Source organism: Lepisosteus oculatus, chromosome 14 (genome assembly GCF_040954835.1).
Source record: "Lepisosteus oculatus isolate fLepOcu1 chromosome 14, fLepOcu1.hap2, whole genome shotgun sequence".
Classification (NCBI taxonomy): Eukaryota; Metazoa; Chordata; class Actinopteri; order Semionotiformes; family Lepisosteidae; genus Lepisosteus; species Lepisosteus oculatus.
This window is the reverse complement of record NC_090709.1, coordinates 52,746,941-52,771,460: the sequence shown is the minus strand read 5'-3', so window position 1 is coordinate 52,771,460 and position 24,520 is coordinate 52,746,941. Positions and strand designations below refer to the sequence as shown.

Below are 24,520 nucleotides of genomic sequence, written 5' to 3'. Positions count from 1 at the left end.
ACAGGTCCAGCCCTACCATCAGTCCCAGCTCCAGGGCGGCTTCAAAGTAATCTTGTCTTCCTCGAGGATACTCTCCGCCACCGCTTCGGGAAGGCTTTTTTCTTCCCTTTCTCCAGGAGTTTCGGGGACCTCCAGTTGCTCCTGGGCCTTGGGGGAGGGGGGCTCCACTTCCTGGGCTGCCTCTTCCTGTTGTTCCTGGGCCTCAGGGGAGGGGGTTCCGACTTCCTGGGCTGCCTCTTCCTGTTGTCCCTGGGCCTCGGGGGAGGGGGTAACCTCTTCCTGGGCTGCCTCCTCCTGTTGTCCGTGGGACTCGGGGGAGGGGGGTTCCGTTTCCTGGGCTGTCACTTCCTGTCATCTTTGGGCCTCGGGGGGGGGGGGGGGGGGTTCCATTTCCTGGGCTGCCTCCTCCGGTTGTTCCTGGGCCTCGGGGGAAGAAAGTTCCGTTTCCTCTAGGACGAGGAAACGGTTCTCCCTTACCACTGTAGGAAAACCGGCTCAGGGACGCCAAATATGTAAGAAAACCGGCTCAGGGACGCCAAATATGTAATCATAGTGGCTCTCTGAAGGCACCAGTTCTGTAGGGTTTGGGCATTTACTGAGACAATTATTAATTCTTTTGATTCTTTTGATGGCTTTAGAATCCAACCATGCGACATAACTCAAACAACGCACACACACAGGTACTAATACACGAGGATACATTTATTAATACATAAAATATGCATGTAAACCTAACAGATCTTATCGAGAGGGTTATCAGAATACAAAAGATATATATTCAGTCAGTTACGAAGTGTTACACATATCAAGAGGACATACATTCAGTATATCATTCATTAAGACCGTTTCGTAAAGTGAACTTGGTTACAACTTCTACATTAGATACTCAAAACAAGAACATAACTCTTAGGAATTAAATTGATATCAACTGGTTGGGATTACAATTGAATTCTCGAGCAGTAATGCAGTGAAGTTGAATACTCATCCAATCTCTGGGGATTCAGATCTCCTGCAGGCACAAAGAAACAGTTGCAGGCTGTTGCTGTCCAATCTGCGCTCTCTGGCTCGGTGCCAGGCTGTGCTGTGCGGCTTGCGACGGAGCGCTGCTGATGCCCGCTGGCCGGCTAGTTAGTGTTGGCTTTAACTAGCAAAGTTTGTGCACAGGAGAAAAGATGACTGTGGGTCCCAGCAAGTCAGGAAGAGGACCGGTTCGTTCCTGATGAAGAGCTAGTTCTGAATAGTGATTCAGCTGTCCACAGTTCCGACCTGTTCACGGGGCCTGCTGCTGGTTACTCTCTGGCAACCTCCACTCTAGACTCTTAGAACAAAGGAAGGTTCTGGCACTCGGACACACTGGCCATTCCGTGGTTGTCCGGGCTGAGTCTCAGGATGGTCAGGAGGCGCTCTGCGAGAATGTCCTGCCCTTGGGAGCCTTCTGCTCCTGGGCCGTCCTGCCCTGGAATTCTCCTTTGAATTCCCTTTAGAACAGTCCACAGAATCCTCTCCAGAATCTTACTGAATCTCATGTTGCCTGTTTTTACCTGGAGGAACTTCAGCTCATTGATTGGCTGAAAGTTCCATGGGCACCAGAGTCCCATGTGGGTTACTCGGCCCTACCAGTCCCTGATTGGTTGATCAAGGTGAGATATGAGTCACTTACTCCTGACACTTAGGAATGCAGTCCAGATGTCCAACTGGCACTCCCTAGACAGATAGGCGCCAATGGGTGACCATTGATCATGATAGCCAGGCTTAGCTAAGTGCATCCCCCTTTGGGAGCTGTCCTTATCAAAAGAAAACATCTTAAATCAGCCTGCATGAATAGTTTCTCTGTGGCTGCACCACAGAGATGAACAGAGAAATGGGGCCTCATTTGGGAAGCTCAGAAACACTTAATTCTGCCTTATTATTAAGCCTCGCCGCTACACCACTCTTTTCTTTTGTCCTTCCGAAGGTGGATCCTCTTTCCCTTCTTGCTGGGAGTTATCCAGGGCCCTTCCTCCGGTCAGCCATTTTGTCCGTCGTCCTGGCGGCCATCTTGAGGCACTGGTGCGGCTGGGGTGTGGCCTCGGCAGTTTCGGTTCTCTGCGGGGGAGGTGCGGGTTCTTTGTTCTCACCTCTCTCCCTTTGTCTTGAGACCGGTTTCTGCTGGTCGGCTTCCACCACCTGCGCAAACGAAGGTTTGCTTACCTTGCATTAGTGAAGGAGGTGTCCCTCAGAGCCGCATCCATCGCACTTTTTGGCTGCCCGGCAGGTTTTTGCCAGGTGCCCCTCTTTGTTACAGTTGTGACATCTGACGATGTCACACGTGTTCTCCTTGTGGCCGGACTGTCTGCACTTCTTGCAGAAATCCGGCATCCTGGGGTAGTAAAGGTACCCCCTGTCGGCTCCGATGTTGAAGCGGGCCGGGGGGTGCTGGAAACCGTCGACGCCCTCTAGGTCCTCTTTCAGGAGGACTCGGTACTGGCATTTGCCGTACCAGACGCCGCAACTGTCCCTGATCTCCGTCGGTTTGCCCACCACAGTTACATACCTCCCTAGGTACGCTGTTACCAGTGCCATTGGTACGTAGGGGTTGTACGTGAGGATTGTGATGGTCCTCTGGTTTGTCTTCCTCATAGGCTCCGGCCTGAAATCAGAGAAACGGGGGTGCTTACCTTTTTCTCTGATCATTTTCGTTGCCTTTTCATATGAGGCGTCCGTGGCTATGTAGGCCTCCATGTATCTCTCTGCCTTGTTGTCTTGCAGGCAGTAGAGATCTCCGGCCACCAACTGCAGGATCCCTCTCAGGAAGGTAATGAAAAAGGATTTCGCAGTTGGCATCGTCTCTGTTTTCCTGGTCCAGTGGAACCGGATCAGTGTCTTCTTGTCTGCCATCTGGAAAGGAGAAAAAAGAAAAAAGGAGAGAAAGAGAGAGAGCAAGGTCCTGTGGAGAGGAGGGTTTAGCTGCTAAAGGAGCAGCGAGTGAGCCCTGGACTTTGTCCTTGTGGGCAAAGCCCAGCTAGGTGCAGGCGCAGGAGGAGAGAGAGAGAGGGAGCGGATAGCGCTTCTGAGTCTCGAGGAAGAAAGCAAGCACCGCGGGCAGGCCACGAGTACCTACTCCCAGCCAAGAGGCCAAGGAGGTGGAGGAAGAGAAAGGGGGAGGGGAGAGGAGAGAGCAGAGAGAGAGAACGTTGCTGCCGGATCCCACCCAGCTCAGCTGCTGCTTGGCCTTAACCCCCTAGGCTCAACCTAGAGCGATACCAGCTCAAGCACTCTTCAGGATCTTCGATCGCCTTCTAGAACTTTGGAAAGACAAGAACTGCGGGCATGCCACTTGAACTTGATCTTAGCCAAAAGGCCGATAAAATTGGATTCCAGCTCACTGGCCCTGCAAAACTTAGTTCAAGACTTTAAACTCTCAGACACATATAGATGTATATATCCCACAACAGCAGGATATACATGGTCAGGGAGGAATAGCAGCTCCAGAATTGACTATTGCTTTGTCTCAGAGAGAGTGAAAGTTGTTGGGGTCACTCTTCAGCCTGTCTTCTTCTCAGATCATCAGGCTTTAGGGTGTAGAGTGGAACTCCAGGGCGGGACTGTCTTTGGCCCAGGCCTCTGGAAACTCAACACAAAGCTGCTAGAGAACGAGGGGGTAGTATCCCGCTACAAGGAGAAACTATCACAGTGGCTGTCCTTGCAGTGTCTGTACGGGTCAGTAGGAGAGTGGTGGGAGGAGGTGAAGGTGAGGACAAAGGCCTTTTTCATGGCTGAGGGAAGGAAGGCTGCTGCCAGACGGAGAGGAGTGCTAGCCAGGAAACAGAGGCAGCTGCAGCGTCTCTACACGATGCTGCACAGTGGCTTCGATGTGCTTGAGGGTATCACCCTTTTAAAAAAGGACATCCGGAGCATAGCCGAAGAAAGCAGTCGAGGAGTGCTATTAAGAAGCAGAGTGCAGTTCTTGGAAGAAAATGAGAAGTGTACTTGCTTCTTTTTCAGGAAAGTGGTAGGCTCCAAGTCTGTCATGGAAAGTGTAGTTGATGAGGAGGGAAGAGAGAGTACAGAGCTGAGTGCTATCCTCTCCTGCATCGAGGCCTTCTTGTCACGGACGTCCAAAGGGACTAACCGTGGGGAGCAGGAGGGCGGAAGAAGACCCATATGCGTAGCGGCGAGACGGGAAAAAGGCCCGGGCTCATTAGTGCAAAGAGTTCAGGAATGCCGTATAGAAACCTGTGCCCTCAGGGAGCAGACGTGGGGCGCCCTGGTGCTAGGCGGGTCTCAGGACATCCGAACGTCAGTGCTGAGCGGGACAGAGTGCAAGACCCGGAAATATATAGCCCAAGGGAAAGAGAGGGCCAGGAAGGACAGCAGACCAGAAACTATGGACAGGACAGAGAAGGACCGCCCTCTAGCTGCAGAGGGCGTGACACTTCTACTCAAGACTGTACAGCTCTACAGAGGTAAAGGATGAAGAAATTCATTTTTTTACCTCAAAGCTAGAAAACGTTTTGAGTGAAGAAGATAGGGAAGTACTTGAGGGGGATTTGACAGTAGAAGAGCTGAGAGGCTATGGAGAGCTTACAGAAGGGGAAAACTCCGGGTGCTGACAGGCTCCCTAAAGGGGCGTCTGCTTTTACTACTTGCACAAATGAAGCAAAAAAAAGCCAATCGATGTGAACGAACGGCGCTTTACAGAGGAGTACTGCCTGACTGGATCGTTGATGAATGACCGAGGCCACTCCGAGCTCTTCTCGGTTTTCTTCAATAACTTACTAAGGATCTTCTTCACATTCGCCCATGCAGGGGAAGCCAGTTACACCAAAGCAAACGCAGGAAAGTGCAATTCAAGCAGAGACCAGGAGGGACTTGTTTACACCGAGAGTGGTTGAAGAATGGAACAATGCGCCCAGCCCAGTTGCTGGAGCTGATTTTTGATGAGATCTTGGGCTCACTAAGAAGCCCCCGCTGGATGCTAATCTATCTGCTGTTCTTGCAGGTCCTGCACTGCTTTTGAGCCGACAGAGCTCGTCCTGGTCTGTCGGCACAGCCCAATTGCAAATGATCCACTCCGCGTACAGAAGGAACGTGCGTTTGGTACAAGAGTGCACGAAGGCACCGGAAATACATTGGGAACAAATGACCGGTCGCTCAAGACCTCTGTGAAGTACAGGAGCGTGCAAAACGAGGCTGTTTCCGCCCGGTCTCGAACCGGGGACCTTTCGCGTGTTAGGCGAACGTGATAGCCACTACACTACGGAAACCTGCAGGGACCGCTGCTGGTGTCTCGCTTGCGTTTCGGGCTGAGAAAGGGACGCGTCACTTTAGGCAGGGGGCGCTGGAGAGAGGAACAAAGGGCGCGATGAAACAAAATGCCGAAACCCGGGATCAAACCAGGGACCTTTAGATCTTCAGTCTAACGCTCTCCCAACTGAGCTATTTCGGCGGTGCGCAAAGCCCACAGCCACCTGCTCCAGCCTTCCTGTGTTTGGGCATGAGCGCACCAAGAGTAGCGGGAGAGTGTTGCAGGAACGTCACTCAGAAGGAAAGCCACCCAGCTGCGCCCTCTGACCTCTGTCCAGCGCATCTTCCTCGCATGGACTCCTGCCTGCGACGGGCAGGAAACAATTAGCAAGAACAGAACGACACCCCATGGGTGTCTCATGACCGCACCTTAGGTTGTGACACGTGCAGGTGTGAGGGGTTGCCGGGCTACTTTGGAGCAGAGCTTGGGCGGAGGGGGGGCGGGAAAGCAGACAAAGAGGTGACACCTCAAGGTCTGGACGATCACAGCTCTCCGCCGCCCCAGGCTTCCGCTCGATAAGCTACTGGACACACCCGCCCCTCCTCACACAGACCGTGGAAAAGCCCCCGAGTGGGAGGGCTCTCTCTTCCTCCCAGGAGCTCTTGGACACGACGCCCAGACAGGGCGCGGGGAGCCGCCGCCTGCAAACACGGCTCCTGGCAGGACTCCACTCCGCAGGAGCCGCAGAGCAGAGGAGATGGGGGCTGCTTAGCTCCTGTGCAGAGACCTGAGCTGTTGTTGCTGTGGATGCTGTCTTTTCTGCACTCGGGGTAGGAGTGAATGTTGAGTTGCCCTTAGAAATGAAGCAGAGCACTTCAACGGCACGGGTGTGTGTGTGTGCGCCCTGGTGATTCTGGGAGACAGATCGAACCTGGGCTAAAAGAGAGGGGGCTTAGCCCTCTTCCATTTGCTAGTTCAAAGTTGTACAACCCATTTGTATCTGCTAGGCGGCGCAGTCGTCGTGCACAAAGAACGCTTTGAAAAGCGTCAAAGGCAAGTCATTCCGAGTTGGTCGTTTGTGTTTTCCGTTCAGACGCGAAATGCTGAAATGATCTCTCGGCTCCTCGGTTGTCATTTCTGCTCCGTAAAGGAATCACAGCACGCGTCGGCTTCCAGCACGGTGGGTCGGGACACGATGCCGGGGGTCGGAGAGAGCGATGTCTTCCTCGTTAGTATAGGACCTGTCACCTGTCCCCACCTGTCACGCGGGAGACTGGGGAACATCAGGACGCGCCTTGAAGTGAAAGCAGGATGCGCTGTGACATGCACTGTGCAGATCCCGCCACACTAAGAGGTGGGTCCAGTGGGTCTGTTCGATCACAGCGCTAGGCGAATCCCCAATCCCCTTTTGTGCCTGGCGACAAAAGATGTCTGTTTCCGCACGGTTTCGAACCAGGGACCTTTCGCGTGTGAGACGAACGTGATAACCACTACACTACGGAAACGGTGGTAAGACGTGCCCAGCGGCCCAGCGCTGAGCTTCGCCAATGCGATTCAGCTGCTTCCAGTGCCTTTATTGGAGTGCACTGATGGACCGTGCTCTCTCTCCAGAGACCAGCATGCCTGTCATGGACGGAGCAGGAAAGGCGGCGCCACATTCTACAGCCCTCTCCACGCAATCGACGAAATCGGGCTACTGAAGTGGAGAAAATCGCCTCTCCAGAAAGTGCAAATATCATCTTGGAGACTATAAATCCTATTGCCGAAGGTCAGCCCTGTCTACCAGAGTAACCCTCCCACAGCGATGATCAGCTCGTCTCACACGCGAGAAGTTTCGGTTGGAAACAAGCGCCCCCTCTTCTCGCACGTTTTGCACGTTCGAGTAGTTTTAATGCGGCTCTTTCGTACACGGTGCTGATCTTTTGGAAAGCAGGAGGCAAAACCGAGTCGAACCGCCTGGGTGAAAACCAGGAACCCTAACCGCTAGACTATATGGCAGCGAACAACCATGCTGTTCCCGGCATCATGCAAGCAAACTACATAAATATGAGAAAACACGCAAGAGAGTTGTCACTCAGAGTGTCGAAGGGTCGATGTATACTGGGGCTCAGTTGAAATGCAACGTCAGGACTTTTCCGAATTATGTCACACGAAGAGAACACAGCCCTTTCCACCCTACTGCGTGTGTCTCGGTAACTCGCTGTGATCGTATAGTGGTCAGTACTTTGCGTTGTGGCCGCAACAACCCCGGTTCGAATCTAGGTCACGGCAGAATAGGGGCATCTGCTTTTACTACTCGCACGAATGAAGGCAAAAAAAAAGCCAATCGATGTGAACGAACGGCGCTTTACAGAGGAGTACTGCCTGACTGGATTGTTGATGAACGACAGAGGGCACTCCGACCTCTTCTCGGTTTTTTTCAATGACTTACTAAGGATCTTCTTCACATTCGCCCATGCAGGGGAAGCCAGTTACACCAAAGCAAACGCAGGAAAGTGCATTTCAAGCAGAGACCAGGAGGGACTTGTTTACACCGAGAGTGGGCGGAGAATGGAACAATGCGGCCAGCCCTGTTGCTGGAGCCGATTCTTGATGAGCTCTTGGGCTCACTAAGAGGCCCCCGCTGGATGCTAATCTATCTGTTGTTCTTGCAGGTCCTGCGCTGCTTTTGAGCCGACAGAGCTCGTCCTGGTCTGTCGGCACAGCCCAATTGCAAATGATCGGCTCCGCGTACAGAAGGAACATGCGTTTTGTACAAGAGTGCACGAAGGCACCGGAAATACATTGGGAACAAATGACCGGTCGCTCAAGACCTCTGTGAAGTACAGGAGCGTGCAAAATGAGGCTGTTTCTGCCCGGTCTCGAACCGGGGACCTTTCGCGTGTTAGGCGAACCTGATAGCTGCTACACTAAGGAAACCTGCAGGGACCGCTGCTGGTGTCTCGCTTGCGTTTCGGGCTGAGAAAAGGAAGCGACACTTTAAGAAGGGGGCGCTGGAGAGAGGAACAAAGGGCACGATGAAACAAAATGCCGAAACCCGGGATCGAACCAGGGACCGTGAGATCTTCAGTCTAACGCTCTCCCAACTGAGCTATTTCAGCAGTGTGCAAATCCCACAGCCACCTGCTCCAGCCTTCCTGTGTTGTGGCATGAGCGCACCAAGAGTAGCGGGAGAGTGTTGCAGGAACGTCACTCAGAAGGAAAGTCACCCAGCTGCACCCTCTGAGCTCTGTCCAGCGCATCTTCCTCGCATTGGTTGTTTGTGTTTTCGAAATGCTGAATTGCTGCGAAATTCTGAAATGATCTCACGGCTCCTCGGATGTCATTTCTGCTCCGTAAAGGAATCACAGCAAGCGTCGCCTTCCAGCACGGTGGGTCGGGACACGATGCTGGGTGTCGGAGAGTGCGATGTCTTCCTAATTAGTATAGTGGTGTTGTAACAGAAAGAATAAGGTTCTTGATCCCGAGATGAAGTGAAACAGATGAGTTTATTGCATGCAAGGAACAATAAAGCCGAAGTCTTGTTTCCCGCAAGAAACAACAAAACCGAAGTATTGTTCCCCGTATCGGTACAAACTTTTGGGTTATATAGTATCTTCTTCTCCGTTTCTGACGTCACTCGGTCTGATGGTAAAGAGGGGGGTTCATGGTATTTGGCCTGTTTACGAGGTCCTGGCCAAATGGTCAGTTTAAGATGTAGCGGCGAGGCTTATTAATAAGGCAGAATTAAGTGTTTCTGAGCTTTCCCAAATTAGGCCTCATTTCTCTGTTCATCTCTGTGGTGCAGCCACAGAGAAACCATTCAGGCTGATTTAGGGTTCCTTTGATAAAAGACAGCTCCCAAAGGGGGATGCACTTAGCTAAGCCTGGCTATCATGATCAATGGTCATCTATTGGCGCCTATCTGTCTAGGGAGTGCCAGTTGGACATCTGGACTGCATTACTGTCAGTGTCAGGAGTAAGTGACTCATATCTCACCTTGATCAACCAATCAGGGACTGGTAGGGCCGAGTAACCCACATGGGACTCTGATGCCCATGGAACTTTCAGCTAATCAATGAGCTGAAGTTCCTCCAGGTAAAAACAGGCAACACAGAGAGCCTGTGAGATTCAGATTCAGTAAGATTCTGAGGAGAATTCTAAAGGGAATTCAAAGGAGAATTCCAGGGCAGGACGGCCCAGGAGCAGAAGACTCCCAAGGGCAGGACATTCTCGCAGCGCACCTCCTGACCATCCTGAGACTCAGCCCGGACAACCACGGAACGGCCAGTGTGTCCGAGTGCCAGAACTTTCCTTTGTTCTAAGAGTCTAGAGTGGAGGTTGCCAGAGAGTAACCAGCAGCAGGCCTCGTGAACAGGTCGGAACTGTGGACAGCTGAATCACTATTCAGAACTAGCTCTTCATCAGGAACGAACCAGTCCTCTTCCTGACTTGCTGGGACCCACAGTCATCTTTTCTCCTGTGCACAAACTTTGCTAGTTAAAGCCAACACTAACTAGCCGGTCAGTGAGCAACAGCAGCGCACCGTCGCAAGCCGCACAGCACAGCCTGGCACCGAGCCAGAGAGCGCAGATTGGACAGCAACAAGCCTGCAACTGTTTCTTTGTGCTGCAGGAGATCTGAATCCCCAGAAATTGGATGAGTATTCAACTTCACTGCATTACAGCTCGAGAATTCAATTGTTATCCCAACCAGTTGATATCAATTTAATTCCTAAGAGTTATGTACTTGTTTTGAGTATCTAATGTAGAAGTTGTAACCAAGTTCACTTTACGAAACGGTCTTAATGAATGATATACTGAACGTATGTCCTCTTGATATGTGTAACTCTTTGTAACTGACCGAATATACCTTTTGTATTCTGATAACCCTCTCGATAAGATCTGTTAGGTTTACATGCATATTCTATGTATTAATAAATGTATCCTCGTGTATTAGTACCTGTGTGTGCGCGTTGTTTGAGTTATGTCGCATGGTTGAACTCTAAAGCCATCAAAAGAATCAACTTTGTGATTTACTGCTACAATTAATAATTGTCTCAGTAAATGCCCAAACCCTACAGAACTGGTGCCTTCAGAGAGCCACTACATTACATTTTGGCTATGGCAACGTTACATATTTGGCGTCCCTGTGCCGGTTTTCTTACAATAGTATAATAAAGTCTGTGCATGCATTACCTGTAATACAGCTACTAATACAGATAACATTAAACTTCATTATTAAGATATTACACTTTTATTAATAAAATATGTATTGATAAAATTCCTTGTGAATAATTGTAGTGTCTGGAAAGCAATTGTTCATTACTTAATGACAATATTATTTCCACTACATTCAGGACAGTTCCAATGTAATCTATTGTTCCGCTTAGTCTGCTTAGTCTCCTACTTTAGTAACATCTAATGGGGAGCAGCTGTTATTTTAGGTTTGTTGCAATTGAGAACAGGTTTGCTACAGAGCTGCTGACAAATTTCAGCAGCCAGTTTGTTGCAACTGACCCGTTGTAGCTACCAATCAGCAGCAAGGAGAAACAAACATTAGTTTTGCCTTTTTTTTAAAAAAAAAGGAAAACAGAGTAGTAGTTTATGTGGTAATTTCAGGTACAATGTATGAACTAAAGTTAACTAGTCCCACAGTAATGCGTGGGATCCTATCAACAGTTGTAACCTGAAAAAACAACAAACACAAAACGAGAAGTCTCCCGGGAACCTAGGTAAATCCCTGTAGTAATCTAGCAACTATAAAAAAACAACCAAACGCAACAACTTTAAAAGAAAAAGAACATTAAAAATAAATCTGGGGAACAACAAAAACACAGAGTCTAATGCAAGAGCTTTTTCAAGTCTTCAGTGCTCCTCTCGTCTCAGTAGACCTCTCTCATATATTTGTGTACAGGTCAGCTGGAGGTACACAGCTGATGGTAATTTAAGTAGGGAGCTGGGTCAGCATGCATGGGCTTCAAAGGAAAAAGTCAAGGTTTATTCCATGCTGAAAAGAGAAGGAAACACAATGTTTCAGCTGTGGAGCCTTATTTGATTGTGACTCGAAGTAAACCTTTACTTCTTCATTTGATGTTAATTTATCTCCATCAGATACCTGATAGTATCTAAACTTGACAGTTGCTTTCAGTAGCTAAAGACACTGTTCCAGGTGAAGAACAAACTCACAGCCTCGGTATAACTCCGCTGTGCACTGTTGTATAAGTACCGCGTGCTGACCAATTGCACCACTGGAGCTGTGCAAGGTGTGCAGAAACATAGGGTGAAAACGGTTTCGGTTGTGGATCCATCTATACATGGGGAACACTAAAATAGCAAGGAAAATACAAGAAAAGAAACTGAAAGAATTGTGCTAACAGCAAAGGGGGACGGGGGGAGGTGGTCGGATAAGTAAATCAGCCTCGCAGATTATTTGTATCGACATTTTTTGAGTCAATCAGTAGCAGATTTCTCTTCATGTGCCTTAAACTGTGCAGTTTGTATCTTCGTTGTAGATAGGTTTCTTCAGAAGTCCAGTAAACTGACAATAATGGAGAACTAGCTGACGCACCCCGTCGTGAAGACCCTCTGTAAGGTGATTAAGTCGCCTCCTTTACACGCAATTGCAGCCCGGACACTGAGAGAAAGCATGAGAAATGGCTTCAATTTCAATGTGAGTACAGGCTGCAGTACAGGCTCGATGGCTTCACATCTCCCATCAATCACATAAAATTGCAGTAAAGCGATCTATATATGACTCTGAAGTACTTGGAAAGATGATTATTTTGAGCGTGCCTCCCAGGGTCTGCTACGAGGCTTAAGTTGGCTTCTTATTCGCCAGCTTCTTATGCGTGTTTTTCGTTCCACCTTAAATGGTGCTGCTGTGATGTTATATCGCTTTTCGCCTGTAGATGGCTCTCTTCGATCAGTACTAATCCGGCTGGAATACTGTAGACATCTTCACTGAAAAGGAATATCCAAATAGCGACTGTCCAAATTATATTTTTGTATGGAATATATTTCAGAAAATCGCAAATTTTAAAAACTCACACAACAGGGACTTACACTGGGAAAAGATGATTGCACTTTCTGCTTATTGCTACGGCCTTCCCCCCGATTATGAAAATGTCTCACAGTTCTGACACCAACGTTTGAAAGACAATGTAACAGACTATCAAAATCCTGAAGTACAAGAAATTTTAATGCACCAGTTTTTTAAATATGACCCTCTGATCCTGGCATGTCAGAATACATTTCGAAAAAGTGTGGCACGAATTGCACGAATTGCAATGGCACAAATTGTTGAGAATATCACTGACCTTGCCGATATTTGCAGGGGATACGAATGTTTTGCACATGTTGAACTACGACACGTCAAAATTGAGCTCCTTAGTCAATATCACCGGGAATGTCCAATAATGACGAACATCAGTAGCTTCAAGGAAACTTAGACTCGCACATGGAGTTTTATCTTCGAATGGAGGGTGGGAGAATTCATGTATACTCTCGTTGCTCATTAGCTAAAATATTTTAAAAATATGACACAGATTTGTTCGAGAAACTTGTAATCGCCTTAAAGAGAGTCTTCTTGGAGATGTGCACCAGCTAGCTCTCCACTGTCAATTGACAGGACTTTAGAAGAACATGATCTCATACAACCAACATACAAATTACACATCTTAAGGAACATGAAGAGAAATCCGTGTACTAAATAACATAAAACTGTCGCTGCAACTTATCACCAAGCTATTTTATGTGTCTGACCACCTCTTTCCTACTTTGCAGCGAGCACAAATCTTTCTGTTTCTTCATCGCTATTTTACTGTCTCCTTCCCCTATGTGGAGATGGATCCACAGCCGAAACTTTAGGTCAGTTCCTGTTACTCTGTCCGATTGAAAGAGCTGTATTAAAGGCACTCCCATCTCTGCAGGAAAGTTATTGCTGCTCTCAACACAATATACTGCAGCCAAATATAGCGATACTGTCACTGCCTGTGGGTCACGTGTTCCTGCTGTCAGTCTATTATGTCATGTTCATCCACACCCAGAAACATTACTGCTGTAGCACAAGAGTTATATAGGCGCAGTCCATAGAGCAAAAATCTCTTAATCTCAGAACTGTGGGTTCAATCCCCCACATTGATTAAAGCTTAAAACTACAGCAGCAGGAGTAACAATAATGGCAACAACATGTTTGGAGTTCGGCATTGCATTTATTCTGCGGAAACATCTTATCGGAATGAATGAATTGCCCGAGATAAAAGAGTAATTTTGGCTTTAGATCGTTTTTACAGAGCATTGCGTTGTTCTGTTCATGCTGACTACACGCTTTAAATTTGTCGTTTACTGCAAGCGTTGCTTTTCCAGGTTTTTCTGAAATTCCTCGCATTTGAGCCAGCACTAAAATATTTAATTCCCGTCGCTGAATACATCGTGGAAACGGTATTTGCAACAGAATGCTGTCACACATGAAATCTTTTCGTTATTCGGTTCTGAAGTTTGAAAATGAAAATAAAACGGGGGTCACTTCATAGGCTTGAAAGAAGTCCAAGCAGCATAAACACCCGCGAATTCTCACAAAGGCTGCACCTTTCTTCTGCTGCTGTTATAAATCAGCCTTAAACATTTGAATGCATACCTTACTGCTGCTAATCACATTCACGTGTTTACGAAACTTTTTTCTGTCCGTTATGTTTTTGCTAAGCAGTTTCTCCGTTTTCCTCGTACTGTGATTGTCAGCGAGCACAACAAGACTGAAACAGTGTAAAGGCAGGTAAAAAAGACAGGGTAAAACACCTGATTGTCGGGAGTGTGATTTGAACCCGTGCCTTTATTTGGAGAGTGAAACACAAAGCTTAAAAGACAGAAAGCTGTGAATTTGCTGTTTTAAACTGCTCGACTATCCTGAAGAAATAGGTGCTGACTGCACCAGTCGCATCCGATTTTCCGTAATTTTAGGACGATTGATACGACTGGACGAACACAATTTGTGGCGTTTAGTATGACATGGAAAATGGTACCGGAGCATTCGGGTCCGGACTACTAGACTCAGAAACAGTTTTTGCCCCCGCACTATCAAACTATCAAACTCCCAGCCTCTCACTCTCACCTCACCTCTCACCTATGATCTGAACCTCACAGTGACTTCTTTCTTACCAAAAACCCAAACACACATTGAAAATCTATCTCTACCATACATGTCAAAAGCTCCCTCCCCATCATTTCTATCCCTTTATTTCATTCTTTTGATGCGTGTTTTTGCACATAACCTGTTACCTTTTTGTTGTTTTGCACACTGCCTGTTGTTGTTTTTTGCACATCGGCTGTTGTCTCTGTCTTTCTTTTGTTATACAATTGTATTGTTGTTGTGTTTTTTTCTTTGTACTACTTATGTCCGAGAGCTAGCTAAATAGCATTTCGTTATACCATATACCTGTGTATGAGTATAATGACAATAAACTTGAACTTGAACTTGACATAGTCTTGCAGGCAGTATATTATTTTATCGTTTACTTGTTTAAAAAAAAAGCATGGTCTTCTCGTTCCTAAGTCAGATTTTAAGTGCTTTCGAACGTTACTTCCAACCTGGACTGACAGCTCACCCGATCTGTTTGTGATCAGACCATGGAGTGGGGGGCTGTACCAAGCGCACGTTCCTTCCCAATGCTGAGGCGATCATTCGGAAGATGGGTGTGAAACAAGCTTTGTCGACTAAAAAACAATGCAGGATATGCAAGAATACTAATCACTGGCGACAGTGATGTTCTCTTACTATTGAGATCCCTACATTGCGAGTTTTTTTAAGACTTTGGAACTAAAGGAAAGCGATGACAAGTGAAACTGGCACGGGTGGGGCTTGAACCCACGCTCTTCGGTTTACGAGACCGACGCCTTACCACTTGGCCACCGCGCCTACAAGCAAGCATGGGAATAAGGTTGTTCAAATTATTTTTTTCTGAATCTGGTTTACATCGCCAAATGTAAACCGGAGGCAGCAACAACAATAAAAGGGATACTTGTCCTTAAACTCGGACGTGATGTTCTGCAGACATGTGCACAATGTCCTGTTTTCTTGCAGTGTAGACATTTTGCTGTTCACGCTCCGCATTCGTCTGCTTTGTGCATTGTTAGTCCGCACCTGTAACATGTAATGTCAGCCGTCCCCTGTTCTTCTATTTCTCTAGCATGACTGCGTCCTGCTGCTCGGCTTTTGTTTGTAAAGTTTGAGCGAGCGCCCCGTTCAGTGTCACTTTGTCACTGTGGTCAGAAAGCATTCTTGATTCTGCTTGAGCTGCTTCATGAATTCTAGCGACTGTAAGAGCTCTTTCTAAAGTCAGCCCTTCCTCCTGCAGCAATTTATAGTCTCTTATGTGCACATTTTTCCACAAGTTGATCTCTTAACATGTCAGTTTCCAATACTCCAAAGTCACAAGATTTAGCCAGTTCTCTTAGTGCAGTCACAAAAGCATCAACAGATTCGTCCTGAGACTAAATTCTCTGCCTAAATTTTTGCCGTTTCTCCGCGGTGTAAAGGAAGCGTCTAAAGCAGCTACAGTCTTTTTCTCCAGGGAGGTTGGCGAAAATCCGCTGCATGGGAGCCCCGATACAGTGCAGTAATGTAGCACTTCTCCCGGCATCCTGAGCTTCTGTAGATCCACTGGCTATTTAAAAAAAATATGTACGACTCCATCCATATCTTGTATTCCGTATACAAATCCGGGGCTCCGAGGTTCAGTAGAAGCGGTGGAAAAAGCTGGGCATAAGCAAAGCTTCTCGGCGCGGCTACCATATCTTCCATGGCGCAAGCTACACGAAAAGTCCGAAAATTCAGAAGTTCGTTTCTACCAGCAAGAGAACTAAAATCTGCACTGCACTCGCTTTGAGTCCGTCAAGCACTCATCTCTCGTCGCCTTCAATGTTGTGTATCTTAATAAAGAGACGTTTTTATATTATTTTAACTATTTTATTAACTACACAGATCACGCCCTTACACCATATATTCCTGCCTTCTACTCTCTCGTTCTGTTGTCTCGCGATGTCTACTCACTATACTACATTTAGCATGACTTCTTGTTGCAGTTGAGCTCAAAGCTGGAGATGATCTCCATATTCTACCGCACTATCTAGTCCGAAACGTAGTACACAGTACATACTTTTTTAAGTGAAGTCAGGTTGTTAAAAAATTAAACCAGCGCCCTGTGACAGAAACGTACCCCCAGTCTCCCGCGCAACAAGCGGGGGTACTCAGCACTATACTAAAGAGGAGCGCTTGTCTGCAGCTGAGCGTCAGCTCTGTTTACTGTCAGCAGTCATTGCCTCATTTCCAAAGACTTTTTCACCTGCTCTCAGCTTTTAAAGACAGTCATAAACGCTCAAGAAGTAATTCATGTCAGTTGGAAGTCTGTTTCTGTTGTCTCAGCTCTTGATAAAGAAAAGCCGTGCGTGGGAGACTCCCTCTCTGAAGAAGTTTGCCGTCACCCTGCGAGGGAAAAGAGCCATCAATCACCGAGGCAACCACTGAGACAGTTAACATTAAACACGTGAAATGCGAGATGTTGGGATTTTTTTCCCGCTTAAGGCTTCTATCGTTTCTACTCTAACGAGAAAGACCTCTTTATTAGAAGTGAGATTTTAACAAACGTCTCCAGGGTTAACTGCGACCTGAACGCAACGCCTAAGACCATAGCAGCGCTCAATAAAAATGATCAGAAACCGAAAGCGCTTCTTATCCGGATCAGTATATTCCGATACCACTGGTTCTACCGAAGAAATAAGAAAAGCCGAACTCAAAGCACTGTGTTGCCATTACGGGCACTCTGTCTGCAGCTGCTTTAAGATCTACTCACACCGTGTTGCCATTAAGGCTACCTAGTTAAAAAAAAAACTTATCGTCACCTTTTTGAACGTGATTATTAGACACCCGTTAAATCTCCACCGAGGTTTCTTGAGAGATCGTTCAGCGAGCGAGTAATAAAAAACTACGTCGCTTTCAACCTCTGCTGTCACTGTAAACTCGGACGTGATGTTCTGCAGATGTGCAGTGTGCCTTTCCTCTTGTCGTATTCAAGAGTACTCACTGTGTGAGCGCCTCACTGCGTGTTCTGTACTCTACTGTGATTTAATTTAGATGATTACGTGGAGTAGAGTGACAAGATCTACTTGAACATTTTCGGTTTGTGAAATGAAACACTAAATACACTACTGTAAATACAAGTAATGGACATTTAAAATAACCACAGTACAGCTAGAAGAGTGAAAGATAAAAGTCTATTTAGAATGACTTTCACAACAGACTTAATAACAGCACAACCGCCCGAACAGGGACTTGAACCCTGGGCCCTCAAATTAAAAGTCTGATGCTCTACCGATTGAGCTATCCGGGCTCTGAAAGAAGGTCGACACTGTCTGGATCCTCGCAAGTCACGTGTCTCTTGTGCCAAAGAGCAATCATACCTGACCCGTCTGGAATGACCACTGACAGACTTCATCCAGAAGCGACGGCACCACTCCCAGTAGAATGAGTGAGAAATACAGCATGACATGGGTAGTTAAGGGGCTCCCACAATCCATCTTTCCTCACATTACTGATTTTTTTCAATAGCATTTTGACCTTTTTTCACATTCAGATTTTTTTCACATTTAATAAAATCTTTTAATCAACAACATTAAAAAGAAAACAAATGGAACATTTTTTGGAACAATAATTAAAAAAAAACTTTCAATGCCTTGGTTGTATACGTGTGCACACCCTTTATAAAGGGAGTTGCAACAGTGCTGAAATGTAAAGAGCATTTCTGTAGAGAATACAGCATTTTTTCTGCCTTGATGTTAAGCTTAAGGAGCCTGTCTTTTAGAAATTCTATTTCTTAACACCCTGCACAGCCTCCCGACAGACTAACGAATATTTTTGGGAGAAATTGGCTCACACACCGGAAGACACTAACGTTTATTTACGTAAGAGTATGTGAATAACAGTTTAACCGAAAAAGTTTGTAATTGTGATTTTGTAAAAATTCAATAAATCGTCTATCAACAGTAAGTAATTATTAAGAAATTGTTTTATTTCATAAACTATAAGACAATTAAGAGAGTTTATAGGTCATAAACGTCGCTTATGTTCTTTTAACTCTAGCGTTCAGGATCCAAACCCAGGTGCGGACGGTTGTGTTTCTTGAATCTCTTGTAATCATCAAAAGTCGATGTGTAGTCCTTCAGTACTTTCTCGAGTTGTGTCATGGATATTTTATACGATCAATACTTGTCATGCTCTTTTGCATTTTCATTAACAAACAGAAAAAGTTCAAAGTGTGTTTATGGCTGTGCTTCACATCAACACGAGATCACTCGTAACAGTACAGGACACGCAGTGAGGAGTTTGTGAAGCTTTCAGTTTAGTGCGGAGTTCAGAAGGAGGATTCGCTCGCTGAATGATCTCTCAAGAAATCCCGGGTGAGATGCAACAGGTGTTTTCTGCAACAGCCACGACAAGTGTGAAGCAATCTCTGGATTTCCTGAATTTGAACTAAATTATTAGTTCAAATAATTTAGGATTTAACAGAACTAAATGAGGTACATTTAAAAAAGCAGCGCAACTCTGCAGCACGTCGAGTGTGCCTGCATTTAGTTGTGTAAACCTGGCTCTCTCTGAACACAAGCAAAGAGTTCTCACTCAACAGAAGATTGCGATGCGAGTACTGTAATATAAAGCACCTAGAGATGCCAGGGTTTGAACCAGGGACCTCATACATGCGAAGCATGCACTCTACCACCGAGCTACATCCCCGATGGAAAACGTAAGGGAACAGACTTGTCCAGATGCTCACTGATCACAATCCACCACTCACGAAGAATGCCTGCAGTTTCCCACTTTCGCGTTTCCTCTACTACAGAGTAAATGCATGGGAATGAAGAAATAAGGAAGGAAAAATAAGCTTCAAGAGACTGGGCACAAATTAATCTATTATTTTTGTATCCAGTCACACGTGCGACGGTGGTTAATTCCCAGACGGGGGAGTGCTTTTTCTCTACCTCATTACTCGACTGTCTTTCAATTCTGTTTTATTTGAAAGCTTTTTGCATCTTTTAAGTGCTCTTGATTAAACTATGCATAGAAAAACAGCACTACTGATTATTTTCATGGACCGATGCACACTTGTTCTGTACAACTCGAGTGATAAAGCCCCGTCTGCAAATATTGTAGAAAAAAATAAAAGGGTGAAACAACGCCCCAACCACAGGAATGGTAAAAGGAAGGATCGTGTTCTTATTTGATAAGTCCTTTTGACGTTAGAGCTGAATAATTTACTTTTAGTGGTGTTTTTAAACAAAGATGGAACATGTTATTTCTATACCAGGAAGAAAGGAGCAGACTTTAACTTTAAGAGGCAAAAACGACACCTTATCAAAGCTAATATTAATTAAAATGACATCACAACAAAAGAATGGAGCCTTGAGTTAATAAAATTAGTTTTCATTGGACGTCTGTGTCTCCATAACTTTGTAGGTGAGAGAGAGGATTGTGATAATTTGCAGGTGCTTCTCGGAAGTGCGTTGGTGGTACAGGCGCCTTCCAAATAATTGAGTCGGGTTTGAATCCCAGCCAGTAGAAACCCAAATCTTTTCAAGATAATTTTTGCTCCGCTAACACATCTTTTGAAACACTACAACAGGTAACACCCCGTGTGAAACATCATGAACATCTGTTAAAGCCTGAGTTTTACATACTCTAACGTAAATAAACGTTAGTGTCTTCCGGTGTGTGAGCCAATTTCTCCAAATTTCTCCAAAAAAATATTTGGTAGACTTTTAATCTGAGGGCCCAGGGTTCAAGTCCCTGTTCGGGCGACTGTGCTGTTCTTAAGTCTATTGTGAATGTCATTCTAAATAATCTTTTATCTTTCACTCTTCTAGCTGTACTGTGGTTATTTTAAATGTCCATTACTTGTATTTACAGTAGTGTATTTAGTGTTTCATTTCACAAACCGAAAATGTTCAAGTAGATCTTGTCACTCTACTCCACGTAATCATCTAAATTAAATCACAGTAGAGTACAGAACATGCAGTGAGGAGCTCACACAGTGAGTACTCTTGAATACGACAAGAGGAAAGGCACACTGCACATCTGCAGAACATCACGTCCGAGTTTACAGTGACAGCAGAGGTTGGAAGCGACGTAGTTTTTTATTACTCGCTCGCTGAACGATCTCTCAAGAAACCTCGGTGGAGATTTAACGGGTGTCCAATAATCACGTTCAAAAAGGTGACGATAAGTTTTTTTTAACTAGGTAGCCTTAATGGCAACACGGTGTGAGTAGATCTTAAAACAGCTGCAGACAGAGTACCCGTAATGGCAACACAGTGCTTTGAGTTCGGCTTTTCTTATTTCTTCGGTAGAACCAGTGGTATCGGAATATACTGATCCGGATAAGAAGCGCTTTCGGTTTCTGATCATTTTTATTGAGCGCTGCTCTAAATACCACAGGCAAGATGGCTGGTGGTCTAAGGCGTTGCGTTCAGGTCGCAGTTAACCCTGGAGACGTTTGTTAAAATCTCACTTCTAATAAAGAGGTCTTTCTCGTTAGAGTAGAAACGATAGAAGCCTTAAGCGGGAAAAAAAATCACATCATCTCGCATTTCACGTGTTTAATGTTAACTGTCTCAGTGGTTGCCTCGGTGATTGATGGCTCTTCTCCCTCGCAGGGTGACGGCAAACTTCTTCAGAGAGGGAGTCTCCCACGCACGGCTTTTCTTTATCAAGAGCTGAGACAACAGAAACAGACTTCCAACTGACATGAATTACTTCTTGAGCGTTTATGACCGTCTTTAAAAGCTGAGGGCAGGTGAAAAAGTATTTGGAAATGAGGAAATGACTGCTGACAGTAAACAGAGCTGACGCTCAGCTGCAGACAAGTGCTCCTCTTTAGTATAGTGCTGAGTACCCTCGCTTGTTGCGCGGGAGACTGGGGTACGTTTCTGTGACAGATCGCTGGTTTAATTTTTTAACAACCTGAGTTCACTTAAAAAGTGTGTACTGTGTCCTACGTTTCGGACTAGTTACTGTGGTAGAATATGGAGATCATCTCCAGCTTTGAGCTCAACTGCAACAAGAAGTCCTGCAAAATGTAGTATAGTGAGTAGACATCGCGAGACAACAGAACGAGAGTAGAAGGCAGGTATATATGGTGTAAGGGTGTGATCTGTGTAGTTAATAAAATAGTTAAAATAATATAAAAACGTCTCTTTATTAAGATACACAACATTTATGGCGACGAGAGATGAGTGCTTGACGGATTCAAAGCGAGCAGAACACTGCAGATTTTAGTTCTCTTGCTGGTAGAAACGAACTTCTGAATTTTCGGACTTTTCGTTTAGCTTGCGCCATGGAAGATATAGCAGCCGCGCCGAGAAGCTTTGCTTATGCCCAGCTTTTTCCACCGCTTCTACTGAACCTCGGAGCATCGGATTTGTATACGGAATACAAGATATGGATGGAGCCGTACAGGTTTTTTTTTAAATAGCCAGTGGATCTACAGAAGCTCAGGATGCCGTGAGACGTGCTACATTACTGCACTGTATCGGGGCTCCCGTGCAGCGGATTTTCGCCAACCTCCCTGGAGAAAAAGGTACATATGAACAGACTGTAGCTGCCTTAGACGCTTACTTTACACCGCGGAGAAATGTGGTTTTGGAACGGCATAAATTTAGGCAGAGAAGTCTCAGGACGAATCTGTTGATGCTTTTGTGACTGCACTAAGAGGACTGGCTAAATCGTGTGACTTTGGAGTATTGGAAACTGACGTGTTAAGAGATCAACTTGTGGAAAAATGTGCACATAAGAGACTATAAATTGCTGCAGGATAAAGACTGACTTTAGAAAGAGCTCTTACAGTCGCTAGAATTCATGAAGCAGCTCAAGCAGAATCAAGAATGCTTTCTGACCACAGTGACAAAGTGACACTGAACGGGGCGCTCGCTCATACTTTACAAACAAAAGCCGAGCAGCAGGACGCAGTCATGCTAGAGATATAGAAGAACAGGGGACGGCTGACATTACATGTTACAGGTGTGGACTAACAACGCACAAAGCAGATGAATGCGGAGCGCGAACAGCAGAATGTCTACACTGTAAGAAAACAGGACATTATGCACGAGTGTGTAGAAAGAAAGACGGTTCCCATCAGGAAAAGAAATTTAATACAAATAAGGAAGGGACAAAACTGCGAGCACTTCAAGAACCGTCTTCAGACTCAGATGAATTTGTTAATTCCATTGACCCTGAAGGTAAAGAAACTGTTCGAATAAATGGCCAAGAGATACAAATGGTGATAGATACAGGAAGTCAAAGAAACTTCATTGGAGTAGAACTTTTAAAGAAAGTGTTTGCACACAGAACTAAACTTCAGCAGACTAAGAAGAAATTTTATGCCTATGCACAAATTAGTCCACTTAAGTGTGTTGGCTACTTTGAGGCACAGCTGAAATGGCAGAAAAATGTAATAAAGGACAAAGTCTATGTAGTTGAAGGAAATGTAGAAGCGTTGTTGAGAAGAAAAGCATGTTTTGATCTGAAGATTCTGAATGTAGGAGACACTGTCAATGCGGTTGACCAGTCTTCAGAGAGGTTTAAGCGCTTACCACAGGAATATGAGTCACTCTTTAAAGGTTTAGGACAGATCAAGGGTTACAGTCACAAGATTACAGTAGATGAGAAAGTTTCGCCAGTAGCTCAAAGTCTGAGACGAGTACCCTATCCAATGATAGAAGCTGTTAATCAGGAGTTAGATAAAATGTTGGATGATGGAATTATTGAAGACGTGAATGAAGATGCAGAATGGATCTCAAATATTCTGATAATGCCTAAAAAAGACACCAAGGAAGTGAGACTGTGTGTGGATCTGTGAGAATTGAATAAAGCAGTTATCAGAGAGAGATATCCAGTACCAACGGCTGACAGCATATTGCAAGCAGTGCAAGGAGCCAAAGTTTTTGCAAAGTTAGATGCTTGAAAAGGGTTTTGGCAAGTTGAGTTGGCCCCGGAATCAAGACACCTGACTACCTTCATCACACACAGGGGTTGTTACCTTTTCAGAAAAGATCCTTTTGGCTTGTCTAGTGCCCCAGAGGCTAGTCAGAAGGCTATGGACTTGATGTTGTGTGCAATACCAGATGTTGTATGGTATATGGATGATGTTGTAGTACATGCGGAAAATGAAGAACAACTAGAACAGAGGCTCAGGCAAGTATTCCAAAGATTCCAAGACAGAGGCTTAACTTTAAATAAAGATAAGTGTATATTTGGCCTGAAAGAGATCGAGATACCTGGACATTTGGTCACTGCAGAAGGAATAAAACCAGACCCAAAAAAGGTGACAGCTCTTTGCAGTACACCGAGACCTGAGAATGTTGCACTTTTGTGCTTGTTCTTAGGCACTTGTGGATTTTTGATGAAATTCATTCCTAATTATGAGGATATATCTGAACCCCTTAGAAAACTAACGAGGAATGGACAGAAGTGAGAATGGACATCGGAAACTGAGAAAGCCTTTGCCGAGTTGAAAAGAGCACTTGTAACTGAACCGTGTCTGGCATACTTCAAACTAGATGCGCCAACAGTAGTGATCAGTGACGCGAGTCCTGTAGGGCTTGGAGCAGTATTCCTACAAAGACAAGAAGATGGACAGAACAAGCCAGTGGCATATGCAAGTCGCTCACTTACCCCAACAGAGAGGCATTACTCGCAAATAGAGCGTGAAGCCTTGGGTTGTGTTTGGGCAGTGGAACATTTTAGGACATATTTATGGGGAGGCAAGTTCACACTTCAAACAGATCATAAACCCCTCATTTACATGTTCAATCCCAAAAAGGCAACATTGTTACCACCCAGGATACAAAGACTTGGATTGAGATTACAAAATTGAACACATAGTAGGGAAAACCAGTGTCGCAGACTCATTAACACATCTTCCTTTACCAGACACAGAAGACACTGGTTATGTAGACACCTATGTTGATAGAGTGCTTTCAATCAGCACTTATGAACTGCATGCACTGACATTTGAGGAACTTAAGCAAGCAACAAACGAAGATGACACATTGAAATTGTTGATGTCCATATTGGAAAAAGGACAATGGCCTAATCCAATTCCAGAAGAACTTCAGCCATACCACTGGTGTAGGTTGGAGTTATCTACATATGATGGACTGCTTTTAAGAGGACAGAGGATTGTGTTACAGAAAACAAAAATCAGACAACCATTGAAAATAGCACATGAGACACATCAGGGTGTGGTTCATACAAAACAGTACCTGAGAAGGA

At 45.6% G+C, this 24,520-nt stretch overlaps 1 protein-coding gene and 6 non-coding genes across 7 annotated transcripts in view; 1 reads left to right on the top strand and 6 right to left on the bottom strand.

Moving 5' to 3' along the window:
* LOC138242657 (zona pellucida sperm-binding protein 3-like) overlaps positions 1–24,520 on the top strand; it is a 197,537-nt gene that overhangs the window by 109,547 nt on the left and 63,470 nt on the right. The window lies entirely within an intron of this gene.
* On the bottom strand, positions 5,174–5,246 carry trnav-aac (transfer RNA valine (anticodon AAC)). Its single transcript has one exon. It is a non-coding gene; the product is annotated as a tRNA-Val (tRNA).
* Positions 5,356–5,428, bottom strand: trnaf-gaa (transfer RNA phenylalanine (anticodon GAA)). Its single transcript has one exon. It is a non-coding gene; the product is annotated as a tRNA-Phe (tRNA).
* On the bottom strand, positions 8,256–8,328 carry trnaf-gaa (transfer RNA phenylalanine (anticodon GAA)). The gene has a single exon. It is a non-coding gene; the product is annotated as a tRNA-Phe (tRNA).
* Positions 15,047–15,118, bottom strand: trnat-cgu (transfer RNA threonine (anticodon CGU)). Its single transcript has one exon. It is a non-coding gene; the product is annotated as a tRNA-Thr (tRNA).
* Positions 17,516–17,588, bottom strand: trnak-uuu (transfer RNA lysine (anticodon UUU)). Its single transcript has one exon. It is a non-coding gene; the product is annotated as a tRNA-Lys (tRNA).
* Positions 18,917–18,988, bottom strand: trnaa-cgc (transfer RNA alanine (anticodon CGC)). The gene has a single exon. It is a non-coding gene; the product is annotated as a tRNA-Ala (tRNA).